This window comes from Hypanus sabinus, chromosome 3 (genome assembly GCF_030144855.1).
Source record: "Hypanus sabinus isolate sHypSab1 chromosome 3, sHypSab1.hap1, whole genome shotgun sequence".
Classification (NCBI taxonomy): Eukaryota; Metazoa; Chordata; class Chondrichthyes; order Myliobatiformes; family Dasyatidae; genus Hypanus; species Hypanus sabinus.
In genome coordinates, this window is record NC_082708.1 from 90,376,738 (window position 1) to 90,400,610 (window position 23,873).

Consider the following 23,873-nt stretch of genomic DNA (forward strand, 5'->3'; position numbering starts at 1 on the left):
GGTAGAAAATACAAAAAAAAACGGAGTCTCAAAGGGACTTGGGTGTCCTTGTGCAGGATTCACTAAACGTTAATTTGCAGGTTGAGTCTGTGGTGAGAAAGACAAATGCGATTTCAGCATACATTTCAAAAGGACTCGAATACCCAGAACACACCCTCAGAATAGAGGGTCATTGTTTTAGAATGGAGGTGCGAAGGAATTTCTTTAGCCAGAGAGTGGTGAATCTGTGGAATTTGTTGCCACTGGCAGCTGTAGAGGTTAAGTCTTTATGTATATATTTAAGACAAAGGTTGATAGATTCTTGATTGGTCAGGGCATGAATGGGTACAGGGAGAAGACAGATAGATTGATAGATATTTTATTGATCCTAAAGGAAGTTACAGTGTCACAGTAACATTACAAGTGTACAAATACCAACGTTTGTAAATATTAGAAGAGGAGTAGAAATAGTTTTTTTAAAAAGGCAGAAGACTGAGAGGAAAAATGGATCAGCCATCATGAAATGCTGGAGCAGAATCGATGGGCCAAAGATGTAATTCTGCTCCTATGTCTTATAGAAACATTGAAAACCTACAACACAATACAAGCCCATTGGTCCACAAAGCTGTGCTGAACATGTCCTTACGTTAGAACTACCTAGGCTTACCCATAGCCCTCTATTTTTCTAAGCTCCATATATCCATCCAGGAGTCTCTTAAAAGACCCTATCATTTCTGCCTCCATCACAACCGCTGGTAGCCCATTCAGGCACTCACCACTCTCTGAGTAAAAAAACTTAGCTCTGACATCTCCTCTGTACCTGTTTCCAAGCAGCTTAAAACTATGCCCTCTTGTGCTAGCCATTTCAGCCCTGGGAAAAAGCCTCTCCCTATCCACACGATCAATGTCTCTCATTATCCTGTACACCTCTATTAAGTCACCTCTCATCTTCCGTCACTCCAAGGAAAAAAGACTGAGTTCACTCAACCTATTCTCATAAGACATGCTCCCCTATCCAGGCAACATCTTTGTAAATCTCCTCTGCACCCTTTCTTTGGTTTACATGTCCTTCCTGTAGTGAGGCGACCAGAACTGAGCACAGTAATCCAAGTGGAGTCTGACCAGGGTCCTATATAGCTGTAACATTACTTCTCAGCTCTTAATTTCAGTCCCATGATTGATGAAGGCCAATGCACCATATGCCTTTTTAACCACAGAGTCAAACTTTGTAGCAGCTTTGAGTGTCCTATGGACTCGGACCCCAAGATCCTTCTGATCCTCCACACTGCCAAGAGTCTTGCCTCTAATGCTATAGTCTGCCATCATATTTGACCTACCAAAATGAATCACCTCACACTTGTCTGGGTTGAGCTCTTTCTGCCACTTCTCAGCCCAGTTTTGCATCCTATCAATATCCTTCTGTAACTTCTGACAGCCCTCCAACCTTTGTGTCATCAGTAACTTTACAGACCTATCCCTCCACCTCCTCATCCAGGTAATTTATAAAAACCACACCAAAAACCAAGAGTAGTAGTACCAGAACAGATCCCTAAGGCACACCACTGGTGACTGACCTCCATGCAGAATATGACCCATCTACAACCACTCTTTGCCTTCTGTAGGCAAGCCAGTTCTGGATCCACAAAGCAATGTCCCCTTGGATCCCATGCCTCCTTACTTTCTCATTCTAAAATCTTTTTTATTAGTTATTATTGAAGATTAACAAAAAAAGATTCATTAAATCAATATATCATCATGTACAATAAGGAATTAAATTATCAAATAACTGATTAACAAAGCTAAGCAATATATCAATAATAATATAAGAAAATAAAGTGTTAAGAATTTTTTTTTGAAAAGAACCCCTACTAACTAAAAAAAAACCCAACTAACTGAAAACCCCCCCCCAAAAAAAACATTGGGAGCACAACCCCAGAGCTATACATCATACAAGCTTCCATAGAAAAAAAATCAATCCACCAACTCAAATTCACTTAAAGAAAAGAATCTGAAGGAAACCGTATTAATTAACTCAAATCAGATGATAATAATGGGCGAATGAACCCAACCTTTTCTCAAAATCAAATCGAGGATCAAAAGTTCGATGATTTTCTCCAAACTGAGACATAACATCACCTGAAAAAACCATTGTATCAAAGTAGGAGCAGAAGCATCTTTCCATTTCAATAAAATAGCCCTTCTGGCCAATAATGTAACAAATGCAATTACATATTGGTCTGATGGAGAAATACCATGAATATATTGAGGGATTATACCAAATAAAACTGTCAATTTATTAGGTTGTAAATTAATTTTTTAAACTTTAGAAATTGTAGAAAAAATAGACTTCCAAAAATGTTTCAGTACAAACACGACCAAAACATATGTGTCAATGTGGCTGTCTTGGTTTTACATCTGCCACACTGACTATCAACATTAGGAAACATTTTAGACAATCTCTCCTTTATCAAATAGTAATGATGTACAATTTAAAATTGAATTAAAGAGTGATTGGCACAAATCGAAGAAGACTTAACCAACTTCAAAATCTGCAACCAATCTTCTGTTATCAGGGTCATGTTAAGCTCTCTCTCCCAATCTTGCTTAATCTTAAGTGAAGGGTAATAATGCTGTTGTAACAATAGATTATAAATTTTCCCAGTAAAACCCTTCACTAAAGGATTCATTTTAAAAATAATATCTAACAGGTCAGAATCTTGTATATATGGAAAATTACTTAAGTATTTTTGTAAGAAGTGTCTGAGCTGAAGATATTGCAGGAAATGTGAATATGAGAGAGAGTATTTAGTTACTAATTTCTCAAAAGACATCAATTGGCCATCTTGAAACAGATCTGTGAAGGAATAAACTCCTTTATTTCTCAAAGAAGAAAGGTAGGATCAGTTAATGAAGGTTTAAATAAATAATTTTGAGAAATTAAACTAAAAAGTTTAAATTTTTTGTGATTAAAAAAATTACGAAACTGGAACCAAATTCGTAACAACTGCTTAATCACAGGATATAAATTTAAATTAGTAATTTTGGCCAGTTGTACAGGTAGAGAAGCTCCTAATAATGAGGTTAAATGAAACTGTTTCACAGCATTCAATTCCAAATCAGCCCAAGGTGGTCGTTCATTTCTATCCGCCCAATATAACCAAAAACACATATAACATATATTAACAGCCCAATAATACATTCTTAAATTTGGCAAAGCAAGACTGCCATCTTTTTTTACATTTTTGTAAGTGGTATTTACTGATTCTTGGTCTTTTATTATTCCAAACAAAAGATGAAATAATAGAGTCAACCTGATTGAAAAAATTCTTAGTTAAAAAATCAGGGATATTTTGAAATACATATAAAAATTTTGGTAAGATCATCATTTTAACTGCATGAATTCAGCCGACTAATGAAAGTGTAAGTGGATTCCATCTACAAAATAATTGCTTCATAAAATCCACTAAAGGAACCAAATTAGCTTTATAAAGGTCTTTATGATTTTTAGTGATGATAATACCTACATATTTAAATGAGTCTGTAACTCTGAAAGGAATGTCAGAATATTTAGAAGCAGAATCATTTAGAGGAAATAATACACTTTTATAAATGTTTAGTTTATATCCTGAAAAATTTCAAAAATCATTTAATACTTTCAATAAACTAGGAATGTATTCTTCAGAATTCAAAATATAAACTAAAAGGTCATTAGCATAAAGGGAGATGTTATGAACAGTCCCATTTATGAAAATTCCATGAGTATCTTTAACTCTGTGAAGTGCAATAACCAAGGGTTCCAGCACCAAATTAAATAACAAAGGACTTAAAGGACATCCTTGTCTCATACCCTGTGAAAGCTGAAAAAACGGAGATCTACAATTGTTAGTAATAACAGTAGCAATAGGTCTATTAACTATCATTCTGATCCACTTATTAAAATTAATACCAAAGTCAAATTTCTCTAAAACATTAAGTAAGTATTTCCATTCAATTCTGTCAAATGCCTTTTCAGCATCAAGAGAAACAACATATTGGGGAGTCTTCGAAAAGCTTGAATATATAACATTTAACAGTCTCCAAACATTAGAGAAGGAATAACGACCCTTTACAAAACCTGTCTGGTCTTGAGAGATAATTTCAGCTATATATTTCTCCAGCCGATTAACCATTATTTTTGAAAGAATTTTAGCATCCACATTTAAAAATGAAACAGGTTTATATGAACCAGTCAGTAGAGTCCTTATTTTTCTTAAGAATTAAAGAAATAGAAGCTTCATAAAATGTGGGAGGTAACTTTCCTATCAAAAAAGAATCTTTAAGCGTCTCCAACGCATGAAGAGAGCAATTTTTCAATTTTTTTTATAAAATCCTACAGAATAACCATCCAGTCCAGGAGCTTTACCAGATTGCATTGAAAAAATAGCTTTCTGAATTTTGCTTTCAGTAACAGGAGCATCAAGAGTTGTTGAACTTCAGCATAATTCGAGGAAAATCGATCTTTTGTAAAAATGCATTCATTTTAGAAGAATCAACTGGAAACTGAGATTTATAAAATTCAATATAAAAGTCTTGAAAAATTTTATTAATATCTTCATAATTACATGCTAAATTACCATTTCCCTTATGAAATTTTAAAATTTGTCTTTTAGCTCTAGCTGCTTTTAATTGAGATGCTAATAGCTTATTATTTTTATCTCCAAACACATAAAATTGACTTTTCAATTTAAGCAAATTTCTTTCAATAGGTTAAGTTAATTTGTGATTGGAGTTCAACTCTTTGTTTAAATAAATCAATGTTAGGAGAGATTGAGTAAATATTATCCAAGTCTTTAATTTGTTTGGAAATCTTATCTAACTCTGCTTTTTTCTGTTTCTTAAGCTTAGCTGAATAGGAGATTATCTGACCGCGTAAATTTGCTTTAAATGTATCCCATATAATCAAGTTTGACATATCTCCCATATTATTAAAAAGAAAAAAATCTTTTATCTGAATCTCAATAAATTTTACAAAGTCCGGGCTTTGTAAGAAATTTTCTGGAAAATGCCAAGGAAAATTTGCAATAGTGACGTCATTAAATTCAAAAGCTAAACTTAAAGGCACATGATCTGAGAGAGCGATAACATCATATCCACATTTCCGGACTTTGGACAAAAATCAGGGATCAATTATAAAGTAACCAATTCTCGAATGTTTTTGTGAACACATGAAGATAAAGAATAATCGCTGTCATTAGGATGTAAATGTCTTCAAATTTCAACCAGGCCATAATCAATTAAAAAAGAGTTAATATGTAATGCAGAACAACTCGGAAGCCGCTGATTAGTTGAACTCTTGTCAATCAAAGGACTTAAACAACAGTTGAAGTCACCACCCATTAATAACATATATTCATTTAAATCCGGTAGTAAAGCAAATACATTTTTGAAAAAAGAAGAATCATCTATATTAGGTCCATATAGGTGAACCAGAACAATTTTTCTATTACAAATTTTTCCTTTAACAATTAAAAATCTACAATTAATATCTGACACTATGTCTTCTTGGATAAATAAAATATTAGATTTGATAAAAATAGATACTCCCTTTTGTTTTATTTTGACAAGTAGCATGAAATTGAAGGCCCATCCACATTTAAAAAAATCTATTTTGATCGCCTGTTATGATATGCATTTCTTGAGCAAAAATTATATTGGGTTGGAGTCAATTAATAATTTTTAAAGTTTTCTTTCACTTAATAGGATGACTCCAACCATGTACATTCTAACTTATAACATTTATCTATTTAATTGCCATAAAAACTTTTATTTAACACATAAATACATGCATACCAGTGCAGGCTAATCAAAACTGGCAGTAATAAGTATAATCATATACAAAATATGCATGCTCAGGAACTCCATAATGGAAAAAGCAAAGAAAACTAAAATTAATCTTACAATTAAACCTATAAATCAAAACTAACCCCAATCCTCCCACCACCCCAAAAACCTGAAATTCGGCAAAAAAAAGCCGAAATGCCTCCCTATAGAGTAAAAAAACAGAGACTCCGTAACTAATATATATGCAATTTAAATATCAATTGGCTTTGATGCCTTCCATTACTTTACAGAGTATTATTGTGCTGCAACAATGGACACTGGTGAGAATGGGTAATCATTAAAACATGGAACAGATTCCCAGCTAAAATGGTTAATACAAGAGGGCACAATTTTACAGTGATCAGAAGAAAATATAGGGATCTCAGAGATTTTGTTTTCCCTAGGCCAGTGGGTCCATGGAAAGATCATGGAAAGGTCCATGGTAGTTATAGAGGCAGACACAACAAGGACATCCAAAAAACTCTTAAATAGGCTCATAGTATTATCTACAGGACAGAAGTATTAGATTAATCATGAAGTAGATTAAAAGGTAATCAGAATGTCATGGGCCAAAGGACCAGCACTGTTCAGTTTTTCTCTACAGCATCTAGTTCCCCATGTTCAGCATTAAAGTTCCGAGAAAGAAATGTTTATACTTAATCCTCAAAAAACATGCTGGGGGAATGCGAAAACAATTTTTCAAGGACGCCAAAACAATAAAATTAAACAGAGAGAAATACCTATGTAATCTCTAGTGAAGAAAAATCAGCACCATTTTCCATTTAACTGACATGGCCAATGAAAAACAGTTTTTCATAAAAAAAACTTATTACCTATCGACTAAGCACTCCCAACTATATATATATGTTAAAAAAAACCTGATGAACTATGAAAACTATCACTTAATTAATGAGAAAAAGGAGGATAAAAACAAATAATCAAACAATCTATCCGCTTGTGGCGACCCACTTCCCAGCGCACTTGAACCAGCTCACAAATAGACAACGCGCCGGCATAAAGGCCAGTCCCAAAAGGGCGCCAGGTCTGCTTCACCAACAAAGGGAAAAGCTCACGCGGGACTGTGAATACGTGCCTCCTACAGCATCTGCACCCGGGGAGGGCAGGATCAGGGAGGCTTTAAAGCGAGGCTGCGAAGTTCAAATAAAATCTTCTGTAACTGCAGTTTACCGACTCCGTGTCATTATTTCAGCACTGCGTGTAGCACACCACTACAATTGGTGACCTCGACGGTCCAAACGATATTTAAGCCAAAGATGAATGACACCGCACCTGTTCATGCAGTTTCGTTGAAACTGCCAAGCTTCTGGATGCTGCAACCTCACCTATGGTTCTAGCAAGCAGAAGCCCAATTCCACGTTCAGCAAATAACCTCAGAGGACACAGGTTACTACTACGTGGTGAGCTCCCTCGACCAGGAGACAGCCGCCCAGGTTGAGGAGTTCATACAGTTGCCCCCAGAGGACGGCAAATACACGGACTTCAAATCCCTACTCATAAGAACTTTTGGACTCTCATGGCGCGAGCGGGCTGCCCGTTTACTGCACCTGGAGGGTTTGGGGGACAGACCTCCATCGGCTTTAATGAATGAGATGTTGTCTCTGGCCAGGGGACACAATCCCTGCCTCATGTTTGAGCAGGCATTCCTGGAGCAGCTGCCTGAGGACAAACGCCTGCTGCTGTCTGACGCAGATTTCAGCAACCCCCAGAAGGTGGCAGCCCAGGCGGACTTGCTGTGGAACGCCAAGAAGGTGAGTGGGGTGTCTGTTGCACAGATCACCAGGCCACGCTCCCAGCAGCAAACCAGACCCGGCCCGGCCACAGAGCCCGCTAACCCCAGAGGCAGGGGTGAGGAGACCAACGAACAATGGTGCTTCTACCACCAGCGGTGGGGCGCAGAAGCCCGCCGCTGTAGCCCGCCCTGCAAGTTCCCGGGAAATGCCAGGGCCAGCCGCCGCTGATGGCTATGGTGGCTGGCCATCGGGATAGCCTCCTGTATGTGTGGGACAAGCAGTCGGGACGCCGTTTTTTGGTCGACACCGGTGCCAAGATCAGTGTCTTACCTCTGACGAGTTACGACACCCGCAACAGGGCACCAGGTCTCCCCTGAGGGCTGTGAACAGCAGCACATTAAGAACCTAAGGCACCTGTACGGTGCAGCTACAGTTCGGCTCCAGCCGGTTTACGTGGGACTTCACACTGGCCGCCGTAGCCCAACCGCTTCTGGGTGCGGATTTTTTGTGGGCTCACAGCCTACTGGTCGACCTGCCCAGGAAGAGACTGGTACACGCCGAGACCTTTCAGACGTTCTCCCTGGGTGCAGCCCAGTTGCCACCCCCTCAGCTCGACTCCATCACGCTGTCCGACAAGGACTTCACCAGGGTCCTGGCAGATTTCCCATCGGCTCTGGCACCGCAGTTCACAGCAGCCATGCCCCGACACGGCGTACAGCACCACATCCCGACCCAGGGACCACCCCTCCACGCCCGCGCTCGAAGGCTTCCCCCGGACAAGCTCCGACTGGCGAAGGAGGAGTTCCAGAGGATGGAGGAATTGGGGATCATACAGAGGTCCGACAGCCCACGGGCCTCCCCCCTGCACATGGTGCCCAAAGCGACAGGGGGCTGGAGACCATGCGGCGACTACCGCAGGCTGAACGAGGCTACCACACCGGACCGCTACCCTGTGCCGTACATTCATGATTTTGCAGCAAACCTGCACGGCGCATGGATCTTCTCCAAGGTAGACCTCGTCCGGGGATACCATCAAATCCTGATGCATCCAGACGACGTCCCCAAAACGGCACTCATCACCCCTTTCGGCCTTTTCGAGTTCTTCTGCATGCCATTCGGCCTAAAGAATGGCGCACAGACGTTTCAGCAGTTAATGGACGCGGTGGGATGCGACCTGGGCTTCGCTTTCATCTATTTTGACGACATCCTCATAGCCAGCAGCAGTCGTCAGGAGCATCTGTCCCACCTCCGTCAACTCTACGCCCGACCGAGTGAATATGGTCTAACAATCAACCTGGCCAAATGCCAGTTCGGGCTCGACACCATCGACTTCCTGGGCCACAGAATTACTAAAGACGGGGCAACCCTTCTACCCGCTAAAGTAGACGCAGTCCGCCATTTTCCCCGACCCACCACAATCAAAGGCCCTCAGGAATTCGTGGGTATGGTAAATTTCTACCACCATTTCCTCCCTTCAGCTGCCTGAATCATGCGCCCCCTGTTCGCCCTGATGTCGGGTCCGGGCAAGGACATTACCTGGGACAAGGAGTCCGCCGCTGCTTTCATTAAAACGAAAGAAGCCTTGGCAAACGCCGCAATGTTAGTGCACCCCAGAATGGACGTCCCTACCGCCCTCACAGTGGACGCATCCAACACGGCAGTTGGTGGTGTACTACAGCAACTCATCGCGGGTCGCTGGCAACCCCTGGCATTTTTCAGCAAACACCTGCGACCACCCGAGCTCAAGTACAGTGCTTTCGACTGGGAACTGTTGGCGCTATACCTGGCAATCCGGCATTTCAGGTACTTCTTAGAAGGTAGGCCCTTCACCGCGTTTACGGACCACAAACTGCTTACCTTTGTGTTCACGAAGGTGTCCGACCCCTGGTCATCCCGCCAGCAGCACCATCTGTCCTACATCTCTGAATACACGACGGATGTCCGGCACGTCTCGGGTAAGGACAATGTCGTGGCGGACGCGCTCTCTCGCCCTACCGTTCATGCCCGTTCTCAAGGGGTAGACTTTGAGGCACTGGCAGAGGCGCAGCAGGCGGATGAGGAGATTCCGAGTTACAGAACCGCAGTCTCTGGTTTGCAGCTCCAGGACCTCCCCGTAGGCCCAAGTGAGAGGACCCTACTCTGTGACGTCGCCACCGGCCAACCCTGTCCCATTGTCCCGGCAACCTGGCGGCGACGGGTTTTCAACTCCATTCATAACTTAGCGCACCCCTCCATCAGGACAACCATCCGGATGGTCTCCAGTAGGTTTGTTTGGCACGGTCTCTGCAAGCAGGTCAGTGAATGGGCCAGAACGTGCATGCACTGCCAGGCGGCCAAGGTGCAGCGGCACACCAAAGCTCTGCCGCAGCAGTTCCACCCCACCCACCGGCGTTTCAACCACATTCATGTGGATATTATGGGCCTCCTGCCAGTGTCGCGCGGAGCGCGGCACCTCCTGACTATCGTGGACCGGTTCACAAGATGGCCAGAGGCGGTCCCGCTCACCGACACCACCTCCAAATCTTGCGCCCGGGCACTGATCACCACCTGGGTATCCCGCTTTGGTGTACCAGCCCACATTACCTCTGACAGAGGTGCCCAGTTCACCTCCAGCCTGTGGTCAGCTATGGCCAGCCTTTTGGGGGCACAGCTGCACCACACAACTGCCTACCACCCACAGTCGAACGGCCTGGTGGAGCATTTCCACCGTCACCTAAAGTCGGCTCTGATGGCCCGCCTGCGAGGAGCTAACTGAGTGGACGAACTTCCCTGGGTCCTACTCGGCATCTGCACGGTGCCCAAAGACAATCTGCACACCTCATCGGCCGAGTTGGTGTACAGCGCACCCCTGGTCGTCCCCGGGGAGTTCATACCAGCCCCAAGGGGGCATGACGAAGAACCCGCAGCAGTCCTGGGCAGACTATGCGAGAGGCTCCGGAACCTGGCCCCTATACCCACTTCGCAGCATGGGCAGAACCCGACCTGTGTACCCAAAGACCTGCAGAACTGTAAGTTTGTGTTTGTACGAAAGGGTGGGCATCGGCCACCGCTGCAACGGCCCTACGAGGGGCTGTTTACGGTGCTCAGGAACAACGGGTCCACGTTCGTGCTGGACGTTGGGGGGAGAGAGGAGGTTTTCATGGTGGACCGACTCAAACCGGTCCATGTGTACGTGGCACAACCGGTCGAGTTTCCGGCACCGCGGCGCAGGGGCCGACCTCCTAAACAGGGTCCGGCCCAGACTGTGGACATTGGGGTGTGTATCGCCAGTTCTTGGGGGGGTTATGTGGCGACCCACTTCCTAGCGCACACGAACCGGCTCACAAATAGCCAGTGCGCCGGCATAAAAGCCAGTTCCAAAAGGGCGCCAGGTCTGCTTCACCAACAAAGGGAAAAGCTTGCGCGGGACTGTGAATACTGTGAATGCGCGGGGAGGGCGGGATCAGAAGCGCTTTAAGGCGAGGCTGCAAAGTTCAAATAAAATCTTCTTTAACTGCAGTTTACCGACCCCGTGTCGTTATTTTAGCGCTGCGTGTAGCACACCACTACACATTGTCTTAATTCGCTCAGCAGACCAAACAGATTTCAGAAAAGTCATTCATCATTCACAAAGTTCACATCTTCTTTAAATGGTCGATTGATCAAAAGACATCTTAAGCAAATCAGAAATATTCAAAGCTTATTTTCTTTCCAAAAGAATGATTATTCCCCAGATCTAAAACCATTCAAACCTCGGCTACAACCGGAATAGTTAACATAGTCCAATGCCTCTTTGGGGTCCAGAAAAACACATGGAGTCGAATCTTTGGAAAATAATTTTAATCGGGCTGGATATTGAAGTGATGGGAATAATCCCTTATCATAGGCTATCTTCATGGTTGGAACGAATTCAGACCGCATGTCCATGACTTCCCGTGAATAATCATCATAAAAACGAATCTCGGAATCTTTAAGTTTAAAAACTCTTTGTTTCCTTGCATACTTTGTGATTTGGTCTTTAACTTTAAAATGAAGGAAAGAGACCAAATCTGACCTTGGTTTGTCTCGACAAGATGTCGCAGTGAAAATTCTATGAGCTCTTTCGACGTCGGGAATTTGAGGTAAAGTGTGTTTTACCGTGGCCGACGTGAGAAGAACCCTGTGCGAGGTCAACCCATGGAAGGTTGCTGGACCAGACAACATCCCTGGTAGAGTCTTCAGAGGATGTGCAGACCAGCTAGCAGATGTTCTCACTGACATCTTCAACATCTCCCTGAGCAGCGCCACCATTCCAACGTGTCTCAAGGCTGCCACCGTCCCGATGCCAAAGAAGTCTTCAGTGTCCTGCTTAAATGACTACTGTCCCGTTACACTTACATCCATCATCATGAAGTGTTTTGAGAGGCTCGTCATGAGGCATATCAAGACCCTGCTGCCCCCCTCCAGTTTGCGTACTGTCCCAACCGCTCAACAGATGATGCCATTGCCACCACCCCTCACCTGGCCCTAACCCACCTGGACAAAAAAGACACGTACGTTCGGATGCTGTTCATAGACTTCAGTTCAGCATTCAACACAATCATCCCTCAGAAACGGATTGGAAAGCTGAGCCTACTGGGCCTGAACACCTCCCGCTGCAACTTTATCCTAGACTTCCTGACTGGGAGATCTCAGTAAGGCCAGATCGGGAGCAGCATCTCCAACACCATCACACTGAGCACAGGGGCTCCCCAGGGTTGCGTGCTTAGTCCACTGCTGTTCACTCTGCTGACCCACGACTGTGCTGCAACACACAGCTCGAACCATTTCATCAAGTTCGCCGATGACACAACTGTGGTGGGTCTCATCAGCAAGAACGACGAGTCAGCTTACAGAGAGGAGGTGCAGCAGCTAACGAACTGGTGCAGAGCCAACAACCTGTCTCTTAATGTGAACAAAGCAAAAGAGATGGTTGTTGACTTCAGGAGGGCATGGAGCGACCACTCCCTGCTGAACATCGATGGCTCCTCGGTAGAGATTGTAAAGAGCACCAAATTTCTTGTTCACCTGGCGGAGAATCTCACCTGGTCCCTCAACACCAGCTTCATAGCAAAGAAAGCCCAGCAGCGTCTCTACTTTTTGCGAAGGCTGAGGAAAGTCCATCTCCCACTCCCCATCCTCATCACATTCTACAGGGGTTGTATTGAGAAGCTGCATCACTGCCTGGTTCGGAAATTGCAACACCTTGGATCGTAAGACCCTTCAGCGGATAGTGAGGTCAGCTGAGAAGATCATCAGGGTCTCTCTTCCCACAATCACAGACATTTACACTACACGCTGCATCTGCAAAGGAAACAACATTATGAAGCCCTCATACAATCCCTTCTCCCTCCTGCCGTCTGAAAAAAGGCTCCGAAGTATTCGGGCTCTCACGACCCGAAGCCTGGATTGACACCTTGCCCTATTATCCTGTTTATTATTTATTGTAATGCCTGCACTGTTTTTGTGCACTTTATACAGTCCTGTGCAGGTCTGTCGTCAAGTGTAGCTTTCTCTGTGTTGTTTTTACGTAGTTCAGTCTAGTTTCTGTACTGTGTCATGTAACACCACGGTCCTGAAAAACGTTGTCTCATTTTTACTATGCACTGTACCAGCAGTTATGGTCAAAATGACAATAGAAGTGACTTGACTTGAAATATTTGGAAACAGAAATTGAAAAAAGTTAGCAAAATAGTCTAATAAATCGCCAGTCTCAGATCCTTCCTTCAATCCAACAATTTGAATATTATTCCAATGAGATCTTGCTTCCAAATCGATAATCTTCTGTTGAGACTTCTCCAAGCGAGCTGAAATCTCCATGATATGCTGCTTTGCCTCTTTAAGTTCAGAATTCAGGGAAATAATGTTTTCCTGCACAAACTGAAAATTCACTCATAACAACTTCATCTCAGAAGAGGTAGCATCAAGTTTTACCGTGTTGTTGTCTACCTCCTTATCCAGACCCATCGGCAAATTTTCCAGACGATTTGCCCAAGCTGGTGTTTTCTCTGACTTTTTCCCCTTTCCGTTGCTGGATTCAGGAAGCTGCTTTCCACTTCTTAAAGATTGTGACATGGTAACAACTATTCCTCTCTAAGATCCAACAGATAAAGTTAAAAATTCAAAGTTTAAACTGTGGAAAAGGAAGAATAAATTGCAGCCACACAGATCTGCGTGTCACTCCATTAGACAGCAGGTAGATTCTCCCTTACTTCCTCAGTAAGAGGTATAATATGATTAGGAATAGTCAGCATGGCTTTGTCAAGGGCAGGTCGTGCCTTAAAAGCCTGATTGAATTTTTTGAGGACATGACTAAACACATTGATGAGAGTAGAGCCGTAGATGTAGTGTATATGGATTTTAGCAAGGCATTTGATATGGTGCCTCATTAAAGGCTTGCTTTCTCAATAAGCCTTGAATGGATACCATATCAAATGCCTTGCTAAAATCAGCAATCTCCTCCCTCGCTTCCCACAGTAGCCTGGGTTATATCCTGTCGGGTCTCGGTGTCTTATCCAACTTGATGCTTTCTGAAAGCTCCAGCACATCCTCTTCCTTAATATCTACATGCTCAAGCTTTTCAATCCACTGCAAGTCATCCCCACAATCACCAAGATCCTTTTCTGTAGTGAATACTGATGCAAAATACTCATTAAGTACCTCTGCCATCTCCTCTGGTTCCATACACACTTTTCCACTGTCACACTTGGTTTGTCCTATCCTCTCACATTTTATCCTCTTAATCTTCACAATGCCTTGGGGTTTTCCTTAATCCTATCTGCCAAGGCCTTTTCATGGCCCCTCTGGCCCTTCTAATTTCATTCTTAAGCTCCTTCCTGCTAGCCTTATTATCTTCTAGATCTCTATCATTACCTCGTTTTTTGAACCTTTTGTAAGCTCTTTTCTTCTTGGCTAAATTTACAAAGCCTTTATACACCACGATTCCTGTACCCTAACATCCTTTCCCTGTCTCATTGGAACGTATCTATGCAGAACCCCACGCATATAACCCCGGACATTTGCCACATTTTTTCTGTATGCTTTCCTGAGAACATCTGTTTCCAATTTATGCTTCCAAGTTCCTGTCTGATAGCCTCATATTTCCCCTTAATCCATGTAAATGTTTCCCTAACTTGGCTGTTCCTATCCCTCTCCAATGCTATGGTAAGATAGAATTCCATCAGATAGAATTGAGATCACCATGTCCAAAATACTCTCCCACTGAGAGACCTGACACCTGACCAGGTTCATTTCCCAATACCAGATCAAGTACAGCCTCTTCTCTTGTTGGCTTATCTACATATTGTGTCAAGAAAGTTTCCTGAACACACATAACAAACCACCCCATCTGAACCCCTCATTCTAGGGAGATACCAATCAATATTTGGGAAATTAAAGTCTCTCAGCACAACAACCTTGTTATTATTACTCCTTTCCAGAATCTGTCTCCCTATTTGCTCCTTGATGTCCCTGTTACTATTGGGTGGTCTATAAATAGCACCCAGTAGAGTTATTGACCGCTTCCTATTCCTAACTTACACCCACAGAGACTCCATAGACAACCCCTCCATGACTTACTCCTTTTCTTTGCCTGTGACATTATTTCTGATCAGCAGTGCCATGCCCCCACCTCTTTTGCCTCCTTCCTGTCTTTTCTGAAACATCTAAAGTCTCCATTCCTGCCCCTGCACCATCCAAGTCTCTGTAATGGCCACAACATCATAGCTCCAAGCGCTGATCCATGCTCTATGCTTATTCGCTTTGTTCATAATACTCCTCATATTAAAATAGACACATCTCAAACCATCAGTCTGAGTGCATCCCTTCTCTATCACCTGCCTATTCTCCCTTTCGCACTGTCTCCAAGCTTCCTCTCTTTGTGAGCCAACCTCCCTTTCCTCCATCACTTCAGTTCGGTTTCCACCCCCCAGCAATTCTAGTTTAAACTCTCCCCAGTAGCCTTAGCAAACCTCCCCACCAGGATATTGTCCCCCTGAGATTCAAGTGTAACCTGTCCTTTTTGTACAGGTCACACCTGCCCCAGAAATCCAGAAATCTGAATCCCTGCCCCCTGCTCCAATCCCTCAGCCACGCATTTATCCTCTATCTCATTTTATTCCTATACTCACTGTCATGTGGCACAGGCAGTAATCTCAAGAATACTCCCTTTGAGGTCCTGCTTTCTCAACTTCCTTCCTACTGCTCTACTGCCATGATGAGGCCAAACTCAGGTTGGAGGAGCAAGACCTCATATACCATCTGGGTAGTCTCCAGCCCCTTGGTATAAACATCGAATTCTCCAACTTCCGGAATTCCCTCCCTCTCCCTTCCCCCATCCCACCTTCACTCTCTCCTCTTCCAGCTGCCTATCACCTCTTTTGATTCTGCCTTCTTCTACTACCCATAGTGATTTCCCCTTAGATTTCTTCTTCACCTCTCCTGCCTATCCCCTCCCTGCTTCCCCTCCCCCACTTCTTGATCTTTCCACCCTCCCCTCACCTTCTTTATGGGGCCCCTGCCCCCTCCTTCTTCAGTCCTGACGAAGGGTCTCGGCCTGAAACATTGACTGCTCATTTCAACGGATGCTGCCCGACCTGCTGAGTTCATCCAGCCTGTTTGTACGTGTTCCTAACTCCCTGTAGTCTGCTTTCAGGACCTCCTCCCTTTTCCTACCTATGTCATTGGTACCAATATGTACCACAACCTCTGGATGTTCTCCTTCCCACTTCAAGATATTGTGGACGCAATCAGAAACATCCCAGACCCTGACACCTGGGAGGCAAACTACCATCCACGTTTCTTTCCTGCGTCCACAGAATCACCTGTCTGACCCCCTAACTATAGAGTCCCCTATCACTACTGCCTTCCTCTTCCTTTCCCTACCCTTCTGAGCCACAGGGCTAGACTCTGTGCTTCTCTTATACAGTACTGTAGGTGAATAGAAACAGAATGTGGAATAAGGTAGATGATCTTGTAGTGCAATTCAAGACTGGTCGGTATGACATTATTGTCCTGGTGTGCACTGAACATCGACTGAACCCAGGAGTGGAGGAATGACAGATACCCATGTAGAGATATAAATAGGAGTTTATTCATAGGAATTCCATCAGTACACTGGTGGCATAACCGAGCGACACTATGAGATGTATAACCTTGAAACACAAGGATCCTGCTGATAGGTACTAATCAGGAGTTCCCTGTAAATGACCACGGTCGGCTGAAAACTCGTACCAGTCAAAATAAACTTAACAAGATTACACAGAAAGCACAGGAAAATGGCGCTAGTCAGGAGGGGAAGGGGTTAATAGTGACTGCAGATAGCCCCTGTGGCCACCTCCTCAACAACAGGTATACCATCTTTAATACTGTTGGGTGAGGGATGACCTAGCAGAGAAGAGTCACAGCAGTCAGGTATCTGGCACTGAACTGGACTCTATGAATCCGAAGGGGGAGAAGAGACGATTCATTAGTTAGGGGAACAGAAAGGAGGTTCTGGGGACAAGAATGAGATTCTTGGGTACCTGAGTCGAGGATATCTCGGATCAAGTCCTCAGCATTCTTAAGTGGGAGGCTAAGCAGCCAGAGGTCATGATGTGGGGTACAATGATGTAGGTAGGAAGAGTGACGGGGTTCTGCAAAGTGAGTTCAAGGAGTTAGGTGGCAAACACAAGGAAATCTGCAGATGCTGGAAGTTCAAACACCACACACAAAACGCTGGTGGAACACAGCAGGCCAGGCAGCACCTATAGGGAGAAGCACGAAGCACATCAGGACGAAGGGTCTTGGCCCGAAACGTCGACAGTGCTTCTCCCTGGCCTGCTGTGTTCCACCAGCAGTTTGTGTGTGTTATCAGGGAGTTAGGTGCTAAGTTGCAGGACAGACACCAGGGTTGTGATCTCAGGGTTCCTACTAGTGCCACATACCAGTTGAGCATGGAGCAACTTAATATTCTTAGCTGCATATATTTCAATGCACTACAAATGTCGGCACTTTCATTGTTACCTCTGGATTGTCCAATTGCAACATTTTTTTATTTTTGTGGGAATATGATAATAGCATATGACAAGAATGGGAGATGCCAGAGAGTAGTGGTGGATAACTGTTCGTCAGGTTGGAGGCCGGTGACTAGTGGTGTGCCTCAGGGATCTGTACTGGGTCCAATGTTGTATGTTATTTACATTAATGATCTAGATGATGGGGTGGTAAATTAGATTAGTAAGTATGCAGATGATACTAAGGTAGGTGGCGTTGTGGATAATGAAGTAGGTTTTCAAAGCTTGCAGAGAGATTTAGGACAGTTAGAAGAGTGGGCTGAGCGATGGCAGATGGAGTTTAATGCTGATAAGTGTGAGGTGCTACATTTTGGTAGGAATAATCCAGATAAGACATAATGGTAAATGGTAGGGCATTGAAGAATGCAGTAGAACAGAGTGATCCAGGAATAATGGTGCATAGTTCCTTGAAGGTGGAATCTCATGTGGAAAGGGTAGTGAAGAAAGCTTTTGGTATGCTGGCCTTTATAAATCAGAGCATTGAGTATAGGAGTTGGGATGTAATGTTAAAATTGTACATTGCATTGGTGAGGCCAAATTTGGAGTATTGTGTACAGTTCTGGTCACCGAATTATAGAACAGATATCAACAAAATAGAGAGAGTACAGAGAAGATTTACTGGAATGTTACCTGGGTTTCAGCACCTAAGTTACAGGGAAAGGTTGAACAAGTTAGGTCTTTATTCTTTGGAGCATAGAAGATTGAGGGGGGACTTGATAGAGGTACTTAAAATTATGAGGGGGATAGATAGAGTTGACATGGATAGGTTTTTTCCATTGAGAGTAGGGGAGATTCAAACAAGAGTACATAAGTTGAGAGTTAGGGGGCAAAAATTTAAGGGTAACATGACGGGGAATTTCTTTACTCAGAGAGTGGTAGCTGTGTGAAACAAGCTTCCAGTAGAAGTGGTTGAGGCAGGTTCGGTATTGTCATTTAAAGTAAAATTGGATAGGTATATGGACAGGAAAGGAATGGAGGGTTATGGGCTGAGTGCAGGCCAGTGGGACTAGGTGAGAGTAAGCGTTCAGCATGGACTAGAAGGGCCAAGATGGCTTGTTTCCATGCTGTAATTGTTTTATGGTTATAAGAACAGATGAGCTAATGACATGGATCAACATATGTAATTATGAAATTGTAGCCAGTACAACAGGAGATAGAAGATGCATGCCAAAGGCATAGTTAACATAGTCATGGAGGACTTCAATATGCTGGTAGATTGAGCAAATCAAATTGGTGCTGGATTCCAGGATGGGAATTCTAGGGTGCCTATGAGATAGATTTTTAGAGCAGCTCATAGTTGAGCCTATTGGGGGATCAGCTATTCTGGACTAAATGTTGTGCAATGAACCAGAATTGATTACAGAGCTTAAGGTAAAGGAACTCTTTAGGGGTAGCTGATCATAATATGGTTGAATTCACTCTGAAATTGAAGAAGATGAAGCTGGAGTCAGATGTATCAGTATTACAGTGGAGTAAAGCTAATTAAAGAGGCATGAGAGAGGAGCTAGCCAGAATTGATTGGAAAAAACACTGGCAGGGAAGAAAGCAGAGCAACAATGGTTGGAATTTCTGGAAGCAGTTTAGAAGGCACAGGATATATCCATCCCAAAGAGGAAGTCGTATTCTAAAGAAAAGGTGACTCAACTGTGGCTAAGAAGCAATGTCAGAGCCAACATAAAAGCCAAAGAGAGGACATATAATAGAGCAAAAATTAGTGGGAAGTTAGATGATTGCGTAAACTTAAAAACCAGAAGTCATTAAGAAGGAAAAGGTGGAAGATGAAAGAGAGCTAGCTAATAATATTAAAGAGGATACCAAGAGTTTCTTCAGATGCATAAAGTGTAAAAGAGAGGTTACAGTGGATATTGAACCACTGGAAAATGATGCTGGAGAGATATTAATGGGGGACAACAAAATCATTGATGAACTGAATAAGTATTGTGCATCAGTCTTCACTGTAGAAGACAAGCAAAATGATGGAAGTTTCAGGTGTCATTGGTCATGAATTGTGTGAAGTTACCATAACTAGAGAGAAGGTTCTTGGGAAACTGAAAGGTCTGAAGGTAGATTATACACCTGGAGCAGATGCTGTACTCCCCACAGTTCTGAAAGAAGTGGCTGGAGATCATGGATGCATGGATGTAATCATTTTTCAAGAATCGCTTGATTCTGGCATGGTTCCTAGAAAAATTGCAAATGTCATTCCACTCTTCAAGAAGTGAGAAAGGCAGAAGAAAGGAAACAATATGGCAGTTAATCTGACTTTAGATATTGAGAAGATGTTGGGATTGATTTTAAACATGAGGTCTCAGGGTACTTGGAAGCATTTGATAAAATAGGCCGTAGTCAGCATGGTTTTCTCAAGGGAAAATCTTGCCTGACAAATTTATTGGAATACTTTGAAGAAATAACAAGCAGGATAGACAAAGGAGAATCAGTTGATGTTGTGAACTTGGATTTTCAGAGTGCCTTTGACAAGGTGCCACACATGAGGCTGCTTATCGGGCTATAAGCCCGTGGTGTTGCAAGGTTTGCAGATGATATGAAGATCGATGGAAAAGCAGGTAGTTTTGAGGAAGCAGAGTAGCTAAAGAAGGACTTAGACAGATTAGAAGAATGGGCAAAGAAATTGTAGATGGAATACAGTGTCGGAAAGTGTATGGTTGTGCATGTTAGTAGAAGAAGTGAAAGGGCTGACTAGTTTCTAAATGGAGAGAAATTACAAAAAAACTGAGGTGAAAAGTGTCTTGGGAGTCCTTGTACAGGATTCCTCAGAGGCAAAATGTCAATTCAGGACCAAACTTGAATCAAAGAAAGATGCTTGACTGTTGCAGCTGGGCTTGTATACTATCACCTCTTATAAAGTTAAATCAAGTGATATTGGACACACAAAGGCTTCACTTCCAGATGAGCTCAATGCCTTCTGTGCTCGCTTTGACTGTCAAAACTTGGAGGTATTATCACAAACTCCCACATCCTCCTATGATTCCATAATTTCAGTCTCTGAAGCCTATACGTGAACAACCTTCAGGAGTGTGAATCCACAAAAATCATCCATCCCAGATCAAGTTTGAAGACCTGTGCTGATCAACTTGCTGATATGTTCTCAGATCTTTAACCTCTTGCTTCAGCAGTGTGTGGTACCAACCTGCTTCAAGCAGGCTTCAACTTACCAGTACCCAAGAAGAGCTTGGTGACTTTCCTCAATGACTATCATCCAGTAGCACTTACATCCACAGTGTTGAAGCACTTTGAAAGGCTGGTGATGGAACATATCAACTTATCTCTGCTGCAATGCAAACAGGTCCACAGCTAATGCCTTGTCATTGCCATTTCACTCAACCCTAGAATATCTGGACAGCAATGATGCATTAATCAACATGCTCTTTATCAACTACAGCTCAGCATTCAATACCATCATCCCTGAAAAATGAATCAATATGCTTCAAGACCATGGCCTTAGTAGACAATAGACAATAGGTGCAGAAGTAGACCATTCGGCCCCTTGAGTCTGCACCGCCATTCTGAGATCATGGCTGATCATTCTCTATCAATACCCAGTCCCTGCCTTGTCCCCATATCCCTTGATTCCCCTATCCATCCTTGTGCAATCGGATCCTGCATTTCCTAACTTGCAGATGGCAGTCAGTTTGGACTGGCAACACCTCCTCCACAATCTCGATCAGCACATGTGCATCACAGGTCTAATGACTTGTCTACTCACTTCACACTTACAACTGTGGCCACAATTTCAAGTGTGTTGATGACACCTTTGACATAGACCAAAGCAAAGGCAGTGATGAATCAGCATATAGAAAGGAAATTGAAAATCTGGTTGAGTGGTGTCAGAACAATAATATCTTATTCAATGTCAGCAAGACCAAGGAGATTCTGGAGAAGGAAACCTGAAGTTTTCCTCCTGAGCTAGTCAGCATCGGAGGATCAGAGGTGGAGAGGATTAGCAACTTTAAATTCCTCACTATTATTATTTTGGAGGGTCTGTTCCAAGCCCAGCACGTAAGTGTAATTACAAAGAAAGCATAACAGTACCTCTACTTCCTTAGTTCATGGAGATTCAGCATGGCATTGTACTGCTGCTGCTAAGTTAACAAATTTCATGACACATACCAATGATAATAAACCTGATTCTGACTCTGAAAAATCTGAAAAGATTCTATAGATGTATAGTGGAGAGTATATTGACTGGCTACATCACAGCCTGGTATGAAAGCATCAATGCCCTTGAATGGGAAATGCAATGAAATGTTCTGGATATGGCTCAACCCATCATAGGTAAAACCCTCCTACTCACTGAGGTCATTGACATGAAACCTTGTCACTGGAAAGCAGCATCTATCATCAAGGACCCCACCTCTCAGGACATGTTCTCTTCTCATTGCTGCCATGAAGAAGAAGCTACAAGGGTCTCAGGACTCACAGCACCAGGTTCAGGAGCACTTACTACCACTCAACCATCAGGCTCTTGAACCAAAGGTGATAACTTCATCCAGTTTCACTTGCCCCATCATTGAAGTTTTCCCACAATCAATGGGTTCACTTTCAAGGACTCTTCATCTCATATTCTCAATATTTATTGCTTATTTATTGTTGTTATGTTTTCTTTCTGTATTTACACAGTTTGTTGTTTTGTGCTTTCTGGTTGTATGCCTTAGTTGGGTTTTCTTTCATTGATTCTGTTATTATTATTCTATAGATTTATTGAGCATGTCCACAAGAAAATTAATCTCAGGTTTGCATATGGTGACATGTAAGTTGGAGAAAGCCCAATTTTGAATGTATCAAAAAGGATCTGTGCATTGGGACAGGCTGTTTCTGGCAAAGGCACACTTGATAAGTGGGAAGTATATGGAGGGAAGTACAGGTAGATGGAGGAATTTAAGGTGGAGGGTTATATGGGAGGCAGGGTTTAAAGGTTGGCAAAACATTGTGGGCTGAATGGCCTGTACTGTGCTGTATTTTTTTTTGATCTTTGAAGCCTTCAAGAGAACACTTGATAAAGAAATAAGGAGGACTAAAAGAAGGCATGAGATTGCCCTACCAGACAAGGTGAAGGCGAATCCTAAGGGATTCTACAAATATGTCAAGAGAAAAAGGACTGCAAGGGAAGACCAAAATGGTAATCTATGTGTGTCCCCAAAACAGATGGGGGAGATCTTAAATGAATTCTTCACATCTGTATTTATTCAGGAGACGGGCACAGAGTCTATAGAAGAGAGACAATGTGACGTCAACTTCAAGGGCCCTGTGTAGATTACAGAGGAGGAGGTATTTGTTAGCCTGAGACACATCAGGATGGATAAATTCCCAGGACCTGACAAGATGGACCCTACAGGAGCCAAGTGCAGAAATTGCTGGTGGTCCAGCAAAGATATTTAAAACATCCTTATGACAGGAGAAGTACCAGAGGACAAATCTGGTTCTCTGGAAGAGGAGAATGGTAACCTATGCATGGAGCCAAAAGAAATGGGGGAGATTTTTAAAGGATTTTTTGCAGGAGATAGACATAGAGTCTATCGAAGTGTGGCAAAGTAGCAGTGAGGTAATGGACCCTATACAGATTACAGAGGAAGAGGTGTTTGCAGTCTTAAGACAATTTAGGGTAAATAAATCCCCACAGCCTGACGAGCTGTTCCTTGTGGAAAGCAAGTGCAAAATTGCAAGATCTTAGCAGAGTTATTTAAATCATACTTAGTGACAGGTGAGGGACTGGAGGACAGCTGATGTTGTTCTGCTGTTATAGAAAGAGTTCAAAAATAAATCAGGCCTATGAGCCTGATATCAGTAGTGGGAAAGTTATTGGAAAGTATTCTAAGGGACTGAATTTATGCATATTTGAATAGACATGGACTGATTAGGGATAGTCAGATTGGCTTTGTACATGGTAGGCCATGTCTATCCAGGAAAGCTGATGAAGACAAGGCAGTGGATGTTATCTACATGGATTTTAGCAAGGCATTTGACAAGGTCCCACATGGGAGGTTGGGTCAAGATCAGTCACTTTGCATTCAGGATGAGATAGTAAATTGGATTAGATATTGGCTTTGTAGAAGCCAGAGAGTGGTAGTAGATGGTTGCCTTTCTGACTAGAGGCCTATCACTAGTGGAGCGCCACAGGGATTGGTGCTGAACCAGTTGTTGTTTGTCATTTATGTCAATGATCTGTATGATAATGTGGTTAACTGGATAAGCAAATCAGTGGATGACACCAAGATTT

At 43.0% G+C, this 23,873-nt stretch overlaps 1 protein-coding gene across 1 annotated transcript in view; it reads left to right on the plus strand.

Moving 5' to 3' along the window:
- The window catches only part of myo16 (myosin XVI), a 502,924-nt gene that overhangs the window by 131,999 nt on the left and 347,052 nt on the right, over positions 1 to 23,873 (plus strand). The gene's annotated exons all lie outside the window — the stretch shown is intronic.